A 13,647-nucleotide genomic window follows, 5' to 3' on the forward strand; every position below is an offset into this window, starting at 1 on the left:
TTACGGGTGCATGTCTCCAGAAACATGAGGTGGGCTCAATATACAGGCACTACAATGTACTGGGCACTACACTAAACCTGAATTGAACCTGAAGGGAACCGAAGGAAACTGGATACCGAAGCAAAGTAAACAATGTTTCTGTTTGTTTTCACTCTCTCCCCTATAGTCCTCCACTTTCTACTAACCCCGCTAATCCCTACTCCTAGTAAGGAACTAGTCATCTCTCCCTCCATCCTCCCCATTCATCTCACCTCCTCCTTGGAACTATTACTCAATATTCACTCCTGTGTCTCCAAACACAGACAGCCACCTCATGCCCTCTCCTGCTCCCACCTGCTAACACTTTCCCTGCTCCTTCTGACTGCCAGCTATATCTCTCCAAATCCTGGCCCTCTTCACCACATCCCCACAGTCACTTCCGCCTCCTCTCCACGATCTGTCACAAACTCTCGCAACCTTTCAAACCTTATACCCATCCGCCCAGCCCCCTCTTCCCCAGTCCCACTAACAGGAGCTCTATGGAACGCTCACTCTGTCTGCAACAAACTTACCTACATCCAAGACCTTTTCATTACTAACAAACTTTCCTTCCTCGGCATCACTGGAACCTGGTTCACCCCCCCCCACCCTGATACAGCCTCTCCAGCTGCACTTTCGTACGGTGGATTCTATCTTTCTCACAGACCCCACTTCAACGGCAAGAATCGTGGAGGAGTAGGTTTTCTCCTGTCAGACAACGGCTCCTTCACCCTTATGCCACTGCCAACCTCCGTTGCTCTCCCCTCTTTTGAGGTGCATTCTGTGTACATCTATTCCCCCTCCAACCTCCAACTGGCTGTCATCTACCACCCCCCTGGACCAGCCACCACTTTTTTCGACCACTTCACCACCTGGCTGCTTCACTTCCTTTCTGCTGACATCCCCACTATCATCATGGCCGACCTCAACATCCCCATTGACACTTCCCACTCATCTGTCTCTAAGCTCCTATCCCTCACTTCCTCCTTCAGTCTTGCTCAATGGTCTTCTGCCCCCACTCACAAAGATGGCCACACACTGGACCTCATCTTCACCCGCCTCTGTTCCCTATATAACTTCTCAAACTCTCCTCTCCCCCTATCTGACCACAACCTACTCACATTCTCTTCCCTCTCCTCTCCCAGTGCACAATCCCCACTCCACAAACTTGCACACCCTCGCAGAAATCTCTTACACCTTGACCTACACTCACTCTCTGAATCCCTCCTCCCTCTTACAGACATAAATTCCTTGCATGATGCAGATGCTGCTGCCATTTTATATAACACCACAACAACTGCAGCTCTCAAATTGGTTGCCCCCCTCACACATACCCAAGCTCGCACAATCAACAGGCAACCCTGGCACACCAACCTGACTAAAGAACTGCAAAGGGCCTCCACGGTTGCTGAGCGGAGATGGATAAGGTCCCACTCAAATGAGTATTTCATCTCATTCAAACAGTCCCTCACTTCTTTCAGGTCCACACTTACTGCAGCAAAAAAACCTACTTCTCATCTCTCATATCCTCTCTGTCTCACAACCCTAAACAGCTATTCAACACTTTGAATTCTCTCCTCCATCCACCAGCGCCTCCTCCATCTCAACTGAAGACTTTGCCTCATTCTTCAAGCAAAAGATTGACACCATCAGACAAAGCCTTAAGTCCCCACAGCCCCTTCTCATATCTACTCAACCTTCCTCCTCCAAAACCAGCTTCTCCACTATTACGGACGATCAAGTTTCCTCTTTACTCTCCAAATCACACCTCACCACCTGCGAACTTGACCCAGTCCCGTCCCACCTCATCCCTAACCTCACCACAGTCTTCATCCCAACCCTAACCCGCCTTTTCAACCTGTCACTAACAACTGGTGTCTTCCCCTCATGCTTCAAACATGCCTCGATCATACCCATCCTCAAAAAGCCCTCCCTTAACCCATCCTCTTTGACTAGCTATCGCCCCCTATCACTTCTCCCGTATGCCTTAAAACTACTGGAACAACACGTCCATTCTGAACTGTCCTCCCATCTCTCCTCCTGATCCCTCTTTGACCGCTTACAATCTGGCTTCTGACCACACCATTCCACTGAAACTTCCCTGACTAAAGTCACCAACGACCTACTAACTGCCAAATCCAAGTGACACTACTCTGTCCTCCTCCTCCTGGACCTGTCATCTGCCTTTGAGGCCATGTGCCCACGTAGCGTTTTTAAAGCCGCGAAAACGCTTGTAAAACCGTCTGCCATGCAAAGCAATGTGAATTTGGATGTGCTGTGCACATGATACGCTAAGTAGCGCGCCGAATTCGCATTGCGTTGCAAAACGCAGCATGACCATTTCTACCGCGATTACGCTGCAAATTCGCGGCCATTGAGGAACATTGAAACGCTGCAAACCCGCAGGTATATGTGGATTTGCTGCGTTTCAATTAAATTCAATGGCCGCGAATTTGCAGCGTAATCGCGGTGCGTGTGGTACCCAGGATGAAGAGGAGACTACAACTAAAAAAAGAAATAAAAAAAGTTAAAAATAAAAAAACCTGTATACTCACCTCTCCGGTCTGCTCCCGGCGGCGTCCTCTCTCCTCGGTGGCTCGCAGTGTACTTGCAGGACCTGCGGTGACGTCATTTAGTCAGCTGATGGTCACACGACCGCTGACGTCAGCGGTCAGGTGATGGTCGCGTGACCATCAGCTGACTAAATGACATCAACGCAGGTCCTGCAAGTACACCGCGGGCCGTCAGGAGCAGACTGGAGAGGTGAGTATACAGGTTTTTTTATTTTTAACTTTTTATTTGTTTATTTTTTTTTTACTATAGATGCAGCATTTAAAGCATCTAAGAAGGTCACACAATATAAATCCATGCCGGTTGCATGGATTTATATTGTGTGACCAACTTGTCAAGTGATGCTCAAAATCGCTTGGAAAAGTGCTTGAAAAAACGCATGCGAAAACGTATGTAAAAACGCTTCTCTCTGGCAGAAAAAATGCATGTGTGACACCCCAGGGGTCTGGTTGCCACAGTAATAGAGATATTATGTCTGAGAGCAAGTGGGAGGTTTCTCTGGTCAGGAGCCCTAAGCATGCAACACGGCCCACCCAGACCTGGGAGGGGAGGAATCTGCCCTTTTAAACTGGGTCTGGGGCGGGATTAGGGAGTGAAGCTGCAGACGGAGACAGAGCCTGCAGAACAAGCAGAGCAGTCAGAGCCTGGAGAGGGAAAGTGACAACAGGAGCTCTGTAGGAGCAGCAGCTGAAGGCCAGGGGCTGTGAGCAGAGATATAGGTCGCCCTGGCTGAAGTTACTAAAACCGGACACAGGAGTCCGAGGCTGTGGGGACTGATATATACCCAGCAGCAGAAACCAACCGGCAGGGGATTCCAGGTCCTCTGGCCATAGAAGCCCGGAGGCTCAGTCGCAAAGAAGGGACCAGCGCCGCCATCCAGGAGCGGAGGCTAACAGAAGGCCCCAAGTCACCAGCCATACGGGTGAGCACCACACGGTATACTCAGGGACGTGGGCTACTTGTAACCGCTGACAGCAAGGTAGCCAGGAAGAGTGCAGATAAACGGGGAGGCCTACAACTCCACCTGGCCAGGGGAACTCCTGCTTGCTCGCAGACTGACCAGGCCCCTTATACTAGCCAGTACTCCCGAGAGGGTCTGCCTTGTACCATCAGTAAAGACCCTGAACTGCACCTCACGTCTCTGTGATTCCTTGCCGCACCAGCACCATTAGCACTGGGACCCTCACACCATCACTCCCATCATCTCTCACATTAGCTGCCCTGAGGCAATACTTCTCCCGTGGGGAGTTATCCCTTACTCGGCTGCGCAAACAACATCAGCCTCAGCGGTCGGCAGCGCAGCGGCGGTCCCCACTGACCGCAATCCACGGGTGGCATAGTCGGACATTTGCTATACATTAAGACTGCCACTGGTTTGACCACCCTGGGCACGGACCGGGTCACCGCCACACGGAGACTACAACCCCCAGCATTCTACAACAGGCCCGGTTCCGGGTTCCCCTGCACAACACAGGCCCAAGGGGCGCGTCAACTTTGGCGTAGTCGGCAGGATTTCGTGCCCGCAACCACCGGGTACTGCGTGCCTGAAAAAGAGACTTTTATACTTACCTGTGGTGAAGTTTCCCGCCATCCGGAGCCGATTCCCGCCATCAGACGCCATCTTGGACCGTTTCCCGCCGTCTTCTGCCTTCTTCCCGCCATCCGCAGCTGCTTCCCGCCTTCGGACGCCATCTTCGGGACGCCGCACGGGAAGAAGGGCGTGGACGCCGAAAGAGCGCAAGATCCGAAGCTCCGCCCCACGCTCCGCCCCACGCTCTGACGCTGCGCAAGGTCCTAGAAGGGAGGAAGAGCGACGCTGACGTCATCGGAGCGCGACGCCAGGTCCTCAACCCCGACGATCGACTGCGGAGCCGCGGCCTACGGAAGAAGAGCATCGCAAGGTAGGCCACGGTCCACTAGGGGGGAAGGAGGATGTCGGACACCGAGGGGAGCTCCACTGCCACAGCCACCGCCAGCGCAACCGCTGCAGCAGTCATGCCATTCACCATGCCCTATATCCCGGGGGCAACCTGGCTACCCCAGTACTCAGGGGAGTCACATACTCTAAATGACTTTAGAGAAAGACTGGATAGCCTCTTCCAGGTGTACCCCCTCACAGAAGAGCAAAAAGTGAGCATCCTGGTGGCCCAATTAATCGGGGCAGCCCAAAGGGAGGTAAAGTCCTGGCCACCTGGGAGGAAGAGGACTGTCAGAGAAATACTAGCCCGGCTGAAAGACACATTTGATACCCGCACCTCAGCCGAAATAAAGCTCAGATTTTACGGGTGTAAACAGCGGGCACATGAGAGTATAAGAGACTATGCTCTAAACCTACAAGAGGCCCTGAGAGCCATTAAGCAGGCAGACCCTGACAGCGTGGGAAATGAAGATAAGCTGTTGACTGAACAATTTATTGAGGGTCTACTGTGCAATGCCCACCGAACCCAGTTGCGGGCAATGGCCTTACAGGACCCTGACCTGGACTTTGCACAGTTCAAGGACAGAGCCATCCGGGTGCTCCGAGAACCGGCACCAGGTGGCGCTGTGACCCACAGGCCCCCTGCTATCACTTACCACCAGGAGACGGCGCCCTTGTCTGCAGGGCCTGTGGGAGCTGATGCGCAGGCTTTAAACAGTGACCCGGCTACAGACCTGCACCATCAGGTCCAAGAGCTGACTAAGAGCGTTGCCGCGCTAACCAGAACTGTGCAGTCTTTACAGGTCTCTTCTCCAGGAAAGATCCAGCTGGCATCCGGACCGGAGGACGTCCCGTGGCGCCGACTGAGGAGGACCCCACCGGCCAGAGGAAGACCCAGCGACAGATACAACGAGGACGGACGACCCATCTGCCGCCGCTGCAATCAACCCGGACATGTGGCAAGGTACTGTCATTTAAACGGGCACAACCTGGGGTAGAGGGCCAACCCCCAGGCATAAGACCATCAGGCCCATCAAACTGGCGTGATAAATACGTAGGGGGACGTCCAATCTTGCCTGTGGTACTGGATGGCATTCCTATGAGTGCCCTACTAGACACTGGGTCACAGGTGACCACCATCCCGTACGTGCTCTTTAAACAGTACTGGAATGACTCGGACATAACCCGCTACCCAGATGACGACCTGAGTATAATCGCCAGCAATGGTCAGCCTGTGCCGCAGGTGGGATTCAAAGAGGTGACCATTAAGATCGGTAAAGTCAAACTGGCGGCACAAGGACTGATTATAGTGGACATAGACCGTCATGAGAGTCACCCTAGAATAACCTTGGGAACTAATGTGATTGAAAATTGTCTTGCAGAGGTGATTCTCATTTTACAGCAGGTTGCCAAGAACGCCAGTTCCGGCCAGCAGCGTGTGCTCCAAAAAGAGATCCGGGCACTGATGAAGCAGCAACAGGTGGAACTATCTGGTGGTGAGATAGGTAGCGTGAGAATGTGTGACCCGTTCCCTATTGCCATGCCCCCAAAGAGTGAGATGATGATTTGGTGCCGGGCAGCTATTGGTCTAAGAGGTAGAGACTACCAAGCAATGGTAGAACCCGTCTACTCAGACAGTAGGCCCACCATTTTGACAGCACGGGGGGTGGTCGATGTACGCCATGGGAGGGTGCCCGTTCGCATCATAAATATCGGGGAGAGAGAAGTATACCTGCCCCGGTATGCCACGCTAGCCAAATTGTTCACCATAAACCAGAATTCTGTACAGGCCGTGGAACCCTTGCCTCCATCTCAACCAGAGGAAGGTAACGGCTCTAAGAAGCCAATGGAGGACTGGTGTCAGCAACTGCATTTGGGTACTGACTCCACTCCCTCACACCAGAAACAGGGAGTCTATCGGGTGGTTCGAGAGTACGAGAGAGTGTTTAGTAAACACCCGCTAGACTTCGGGCGAGTAAAGGGGGTAGAACACCACATCCCCACGGGAGACCATCCTCCCATAAAGGAGAGATACCGACCCGTACCCCCGGCACACTACCAACACGCCAAGGGGATGCTTAGAGACATGAAGGAGGCTGGGGTAATCAGGAACAGCTGTAGCCCCTGGGCAGCTCCACTAGTCTTAGTGAAAATGAAAGACAACACCATGAGAATGTGTGTAGACTACAGGAAGGTCAACCGTATCACACACAAAGATGCGTACCCGTTACCAAGGATAGAAGAGTCCTTAGCTGCATTAAAATCTGCTAACTTCTTCTCTACTTTGGATCTCACTAGCGGGTACTGGCAGGTTCCTGTAGCAGAGGCGGACCGGGAGAAGACCGCATTCACCACCCCGATGGGTCTCAGCGAATTTAACTGTATGCCGTTCGGGCTCTGCAACGCACCAGGAACCTTCCAACGGTTGATGGAATGCTGTCTGGGACACCGGAACTTCGAGACGGTCCTGTTATATCTGGACGATGTCATCGTCTATTCCAAGACCTACGAGGACCACCTGAAACACCTGGCAGAAGTGTTCGAAGCTCTGGCAAACTACGGCCTAAAGGTGAAACGCTCCAAGTGTCATCTCCTGAAACCAAAGGTGCAATACCTGGGACACGTGGTGAGTGCTGACGGAGTGGCTCCCGACCCTGATAAGATCACCGTGATTAAGGACTGGCCAAGACCCTCCAGCATAAAGGAAGTGCGGCAGTTCCTCGGGTTGGTAGGCTACTACCGAAGATTCATTCCCGGTTTCACCAAAATGGCAGCCCCTATGCAGGACCTCCTGATAGGTCAATCTCGGAAAGCCAAAAACCAGAAGCCGCCCTTTAGGTGGGAAAAGCTGGAAGAGGAGTCCTTCTGCCAGCTGAAGATGGCCCTCACGGGGGATGAAATCCTGGCATATCCAGACTACAGCCAGCCCTTTATCCTCCACACGGACGCAAGCAACATCGGGCTAGGAGCCGTACTGTCCCAGATCCAGCAAGGGAAAGAACGGGTAATCGCTTACGCCAGCCGAAAGCTACGGCCCACGGAGAGGAACCCTGAGAATTATAGCTCATTCAAGCTGGAGTTCCTGGCAGTAGTGTGGGCAGTGACCGAACGTTTCAAGCATTACCTTGCCTCCTCCAAATTCACCGTGTACACGGATAACAACCCATTGACACACCTGGACACTGCAAGGCTCGGTGCCCTGGAACAGAGATGGATGGCCCGCCTGTCCAACTTTGAATTCACCATCAAATACCGGGCAGGACGCTCAAATGCCAACGCGGATGCCCTGTCTAGAATGCCGAACTTACCGGACGTGGGGGAAGATCCAGAAGATCTGGAAGAAGTTGAGCTCCCTGCGTTCCACCGTCATGGGATTACCCTGTATTCCCACCGTGTGAAGGACAGGCGCTCCGTGACGTTCAATCCCTTGCCCCACTACAACTGGGCGGAGACGCAAGACAGTGATCCCGCAGTCCATTTGGTGAAGGAAATGCTGACCCAAGCCGATGCCAGTCTTGACCCAGACACTCCGGAGGAGACCAAGCAACTGTGGAAGGAGAAAAGTAAGCTGTTCCTCTACAGGGAGAAGCTGTGCCGGAGAATGGTTAACTCTCGAACACATGAGTTCACCTGGCAGGTAGTGGTCCCAAGACGAGACGCGGCTATGGTTCTGGAGGCATACCACAACGGAGCAGGGCATTTCGGATGGAAGAAGCTGGAGTTCTTGTTGCGTGAACGGTTCTACTGGGTAGGCATGAGAGGAGCCATCGAGAGGTGGTGCAGAGACTGTGGCCCGTGCCACCTGAGAAGAAAAGACCGAGCCAGCCAGAAGACTCCCCTGCAGCCCATCATCACCAGACAGCCACTGGAACTGGTAGCCCTGGACCATGTGAAACTGGCTCCAAGCAGATCTGGGTATGTCTACGCCCTCACAATCGTAGATCATTACTCCCGGTTCCTGGTGGTGGTCCCGGTCAAGGACTTAACGGCTCAAACAGCAGCTAGAGCCTTCCAGCAGCACTTCTGCCGTCCACACGGGTACCCGGACCAAGTGTTGACAGACCAAGGACCAGCCTTCGAAGCGGAGGTCTTCCAGGAATTCTGCAACCTGTATGGCTGCAAGAAGATAAGAACAACGCCCTATCACCCTCAAACCAATGGACTCTGCGAGAAGATGAACCAGGTGGTGATAGATCTGCTAAAAACATTGCCCCTGGAAGAACGCAGTCTGTGGCCTGAGAAACTGCCCGATCTGGTGGACCTGTATAACCACATCCCTGTAGGTTCCACCAACTGTACCCCGGCTTACCTAATGAGAGCAAGACCTGGTAAGCTGCCTATTGACCTGTATATGGGAGTCCTGAGGACACCTCGCCAGAGGCAGACTGGGATACAGAACGGCAGCAGCAGTATCGGAAAGTACAGGAGAGCGTCGAGCGAAGTCTGTCTCAAGCTAGAGAAAGGCAAGAGAAGGCTTATAACCAGTATGCTCCCGCTGTTCCCCTGGTACCTGGAGAGCAGGTCTTGAAGAGGAAGAGGCGGCTCCACAAGTTGGACGACCAGTGGGAGAAGGACCCGTACACCGTACTGCCATCAAGCCATGAGAACCCAAAAATCTGCGTAATCAGTAAGGATGGAGGAGAAACCACAGCCATTGTCTCCAGAGACCACCTGAAGAAGTGTCCCGAGCAGCTGCAAAGCCCTGAAGAAGATCAAGAAAACCCTCAACCCGCAGAGGAAAGGGAAAAAATGATCAGTACCGTACTCGGAGACTTCCCCCGGTCTTGGACACAAGTAAACGGCGCTGTCGTGGTACCCGTCCTCACCTTTCTCCAGCCAGCCCTGCAAGTGCCTACAGAGGAACCGGTAGAGCTGGAAGAGCAGCCGGCCCAAGAGGCAGAAGAGTCCACACCAGCAGTACAGGAGGATCAACCCTCTGCTAGTAGTGAGCCTGCCGTGCCCCTAGTGAGCCAAAGAGTGCGCAGACAGCTGCCCAGCTTACCCATAACACCTCCTACACCCTGTAGTGCAGAACCAGTTAGTGAGCTCCGTAGGTCCACTAGAGTCACTAGAGGTCAGATGCCCGCTCGCTGGAGAATCTAAACTAATGCACTGTGAATTTATCTGTTAAATGTTTATGGTTTATGTTTGTTGCCTGTTATTAATTATGTTTCTCAGTTACCCTGCAGATTTTTATGGACGCTGGATAACCGGAACAGTTTTGTAGATAGTTACACCTTGGTGCCTCTTGCGAAGACGGCCGCGGAAGAGAAAACCTGTCTGGCGTGGCCTCCTTGCGGCCCAAAGTAGTTAGTCTACCCTTGCAGCCACGCCCAAGGACAACGCAAGGGGTTTGCTTTGGACAGGTCCCCTACTTCGCTTAAAGCTTCACCTTGGGTGATATGGACACCCGGTTGCGGACATGCCGTGACCTTTAAAGAACTAAAGCTTCTTGTAAATATGTTATCGTATTATTGTTTATACCCTGTTATTATGTTTTAAAAATGTGTTTAGTCCCGGAGTACTAAAATTTACTAGGGGGGAATGTGACACCCCAGGGGTCTGGTTGCCACAGTAATAGAGATATTATGTCTGAGAGCAAGTGGGAGGTTTCTCTGGTCAGGAGCCCTAAGCATGCAACACGGCCCACCCAGACCTGGGAGGGGAGGAATCTGCCCTTTTAAACTGGGTCTGGGGCGGGATTAGGGAGTGAAGCTGCAGACGGAGACAGAGCCTGCAGAACAAGCAGAGCAGTCAGAGCCTGGAGAGGGAAAGTGACAACAGGAGCTCTGTAGGAGCAGCAGCTGAAGGCCAGGGGCTGTGAGCAGAGATATAGCTCGCCCTGGCTGAAGTTACTAAAACCGGACACAGGAGTCCGAGGCTGTGGGGACTGATATATACCCAGCAGCAGAAACCAACTGGCAGGGGATTCCAGGTCCTCTGGCCATAGAAGCCCGGAGGCTCAGTCGCAAAGAAGGGACCAGCGCCGCCATCCAGGAGCGGAGGCTAACAGAAGGCCCCAAGTCACCAGCCATACGGGTGACCACCACACGGTATACTCAGGGACGTGGGCTACTTGTAACCGCTGACAGCAAGGTAGCCAGGAAGAGTGCAGATAAACGGGGAGGCCTACAACTCCACCTGGCCAGGGGAACTCCTGCTTGCTCGCAGACTGACCAGGCCCCTTATACTAGCCAGTACTCCCGAGAGGGTCTGCCTTGTACCATCAGTAAAGACCCTGAACTGCACCTCACGTCTCTGTGATTCCTTGCCGCACCAGCACCATTAGCACTGGGACCCTCACACCATCACTCCCATCATCTCTCACATTAGCTGCCCTGAGGCAATACTTCTCCCGTGGGGAGTTATCCCTTACTCGGCTGCGCAAACAACATCAGCCTCAGCGGTCGGCAGCGCAGCGGCGGTCCCCACTGACCGCAATCCACGGGTGGCGTAGTCGGACATTTGCTATACATTAAGACTGCCACTGGTTTGACCACCCTGGGCACGGACCGGGTCACCGCCACACGGAGACTACAACCCCCAGCATTCTACAACAGGCCCGGTTCCGGGTTCCCCTGCACAACACAGGCCCAGGGGCGCGTCACATGTAAATCTGCATGCGTTTTTTTATGCCAGAGAGAGGCAAAAGCGCACTGCATCAAATCTGCTACGTGGGCACATAGCCTGACACAGTGGACCATTCCCTCTTACTACAGACTCTCTCATCTCTTGGCATCACAGACCTGGCCCTATCTTGGATCTCTTCATACCTAACAGACCGGACATTCGGAGTCTCCCACTCACACACCACCTCCTCATCTCGCCCCCTATCTGTCGGTGTCCCCCAAGGTTCAGTCCTAGGGACCCTCATCGTCTCCATCTACACCTTTGGCTTGTGACAGCTCATAGAGTCCCAAGGCTTTCAGTATCACCTCTATGCTGATAACACACAGATCTACCTCTCTGGACCAGATATCTCCTCCCTACTAACCAAAATCCGACAATGTCTGTCCGCTATTTCATCTTTCTTCTCTGCTAGATTTCTAAAACTTAACATGGATAAAACTGAATTCATCATCTTTCCACCGTCTCACTCAACCCACCCAACTGACCTATCCATTATAGTCAGTGGCTGCCCAATCTCCCCAGTCCCTCAAGCCCGCTGCCTCGGGGTAACCCTGGACACTGATCTCTCCTTCAAACCACATATCCAAACCCTTTCCACTTCCTGCCGACTCCAACTTAAAAATGTCTCCCGGATCCGCACATTTCTCAACCACTGCAAAAACGCTAGTGCACGCCCTCATCATCTCCCACCTCGACTACTGCAACCTCCTGCTCTGTGGCCTCCATTCTACCACTCTGGCACCCCTCCATTCTATCCTAAACTCTGCAGCTTGACTGATCCACCTGTCCCCCCGCTATTCCCAGGCCTCTCCTCTCTGTCAATCTCTTCACTGGCTTCCCATTACCCAGAGACTCTAGTTCAAAACCCTAACCATGGCATACAAAGCCATCCACAACCTGTCTCCTCCATACATCTGTCACCTAGTCTCCCGGTACTTACCTGCACGCAACCTCCGATCCTCACAAGATCTCCTTCTCTACTCCCCTCTTATCTCCTCTTCCAACAAACGCATACAAGATTTCTCCCATGCATCCCCCCTATTCTGGAACTCTCTACCCCAACATATCAGATTCTCACCTACCTTGGAAACCTTCAAAATAAACCTGAAGACCCACCTCTTTCAACAAACCTACAACCTGCAGTAACCCTCGCTCTACCATACCGCTGCAGGACCAGTATGTCACTCTCCACAAGGAGAAACGCTACCCCTTACACCTGTAGATAAATTCCCAGAAGGGTGCAATTTCCAGGGGCATGATAACATGCTAGGTGGGCCTACTAGTCTGGGGACACTAACGCCCCATCGACTAATCAAAGGCCTCATTTACATATCATAAAGGGACTTTAAAGATACTTTTTCTAAAGATCTGTTTATGTGTGTAATGTAATACAGGGATTATTAGGCAGGGTGTTTCCATATGCAGACAACTGTTGGTGGTTCTGGGGGCACCGGGGACCTGACAGGTTCCCTTTTATGAAGGCTATTAGAATGTTTTGTGGATGGATGAGACCAAAAATATAGCTTTTAAGATTAAAGGAGACATGTCATCTTTTTTTAAAAAAAATTACATTGAATACGTTGTAAAAATCCCTGATTCCCCCTTATTCCTATGCTTTTTTGCTTTACAAACTTTTTGCCTTTTCAATAAACCAATGAAACAAGAACAATTTACATGGCTCAACGCAACTAATATAACAAGAGGTTTCTCCAAATTCTACACAAAATGACACTGTTAATGACTACTGAAGTCTCGAGATTTATTTAACCCCTGTTTAACTCCAGTTTATGATCTGTAGTTGCAGTGCCAAGTTTACATGTGCTGCTAATTGGGAATTGGCCTTGATATGACTATATAATAGTCAGTGCATGGATTATTTAGTATAAATGGGAGCACTAAATGACACCGCATTCCTAACGGTGGTGTGAGAAGAGAGAACAGAGCATTACATATCTACTGGAAGGATTCAGTGGTATCCCACAGATTGATGGACTCTGGTTGCTTAGACTTTAGATTCACAAATACTGGTTTTGCAGTACCAGCATGGACTACAATACATGGACTGGCAGCAGCTCCCCTGCCCCAATCTCATCAGGCATATACAGGCTGTTCTGTTTAGGTTAGGAGACCTGTATTACGTCTTGCATTGTGGTCTGTACTGGCACTGCGAAACTCGAATGTGTGAAAACTAGTCACAAATCCCGGGCTTCTTACGGACTGAAGAGTCTGCCCCAAATCATGGAGATGTGGCCTATTTTGATCCAAGTCATGGATCAAACTGGCCAATGCAAGTCTATGGGTCTGTGAAAAAAAAAGAGTCAGCACTGGGATGCCTTCATTTTTTGTTGCATACGAATAAACTGACGAAACGCTGATGAAATTTGGTCAGGTTTTTTTTGCATACTAGAAAAATCTGAATTTATTTAATAGAGAAATGTAAAAGCCCATTACAGCGGTGATAGTGTCCATTTACCAGAACTGCACAGCGATGAACTGTCTGAACTGTCACG

This window comes from Phyllobates terribilis, unplaced genomic scaffold (assembly GCF_046119375.1).
Source record: "Phyllobates terribilis strain yellow unplaced genomic scaffold, ASM4611937v1 Scaffold_4__5_contigs__length_816908805, whole genome shotgun sequence".
Taxonomy (NCBI): domain Eukaryota; kingdom Metazoa; phylum Chordata; class Amphibia; order Anura; family Dendrobatidae; genus Phyllobates; species Phyllobates terribilis.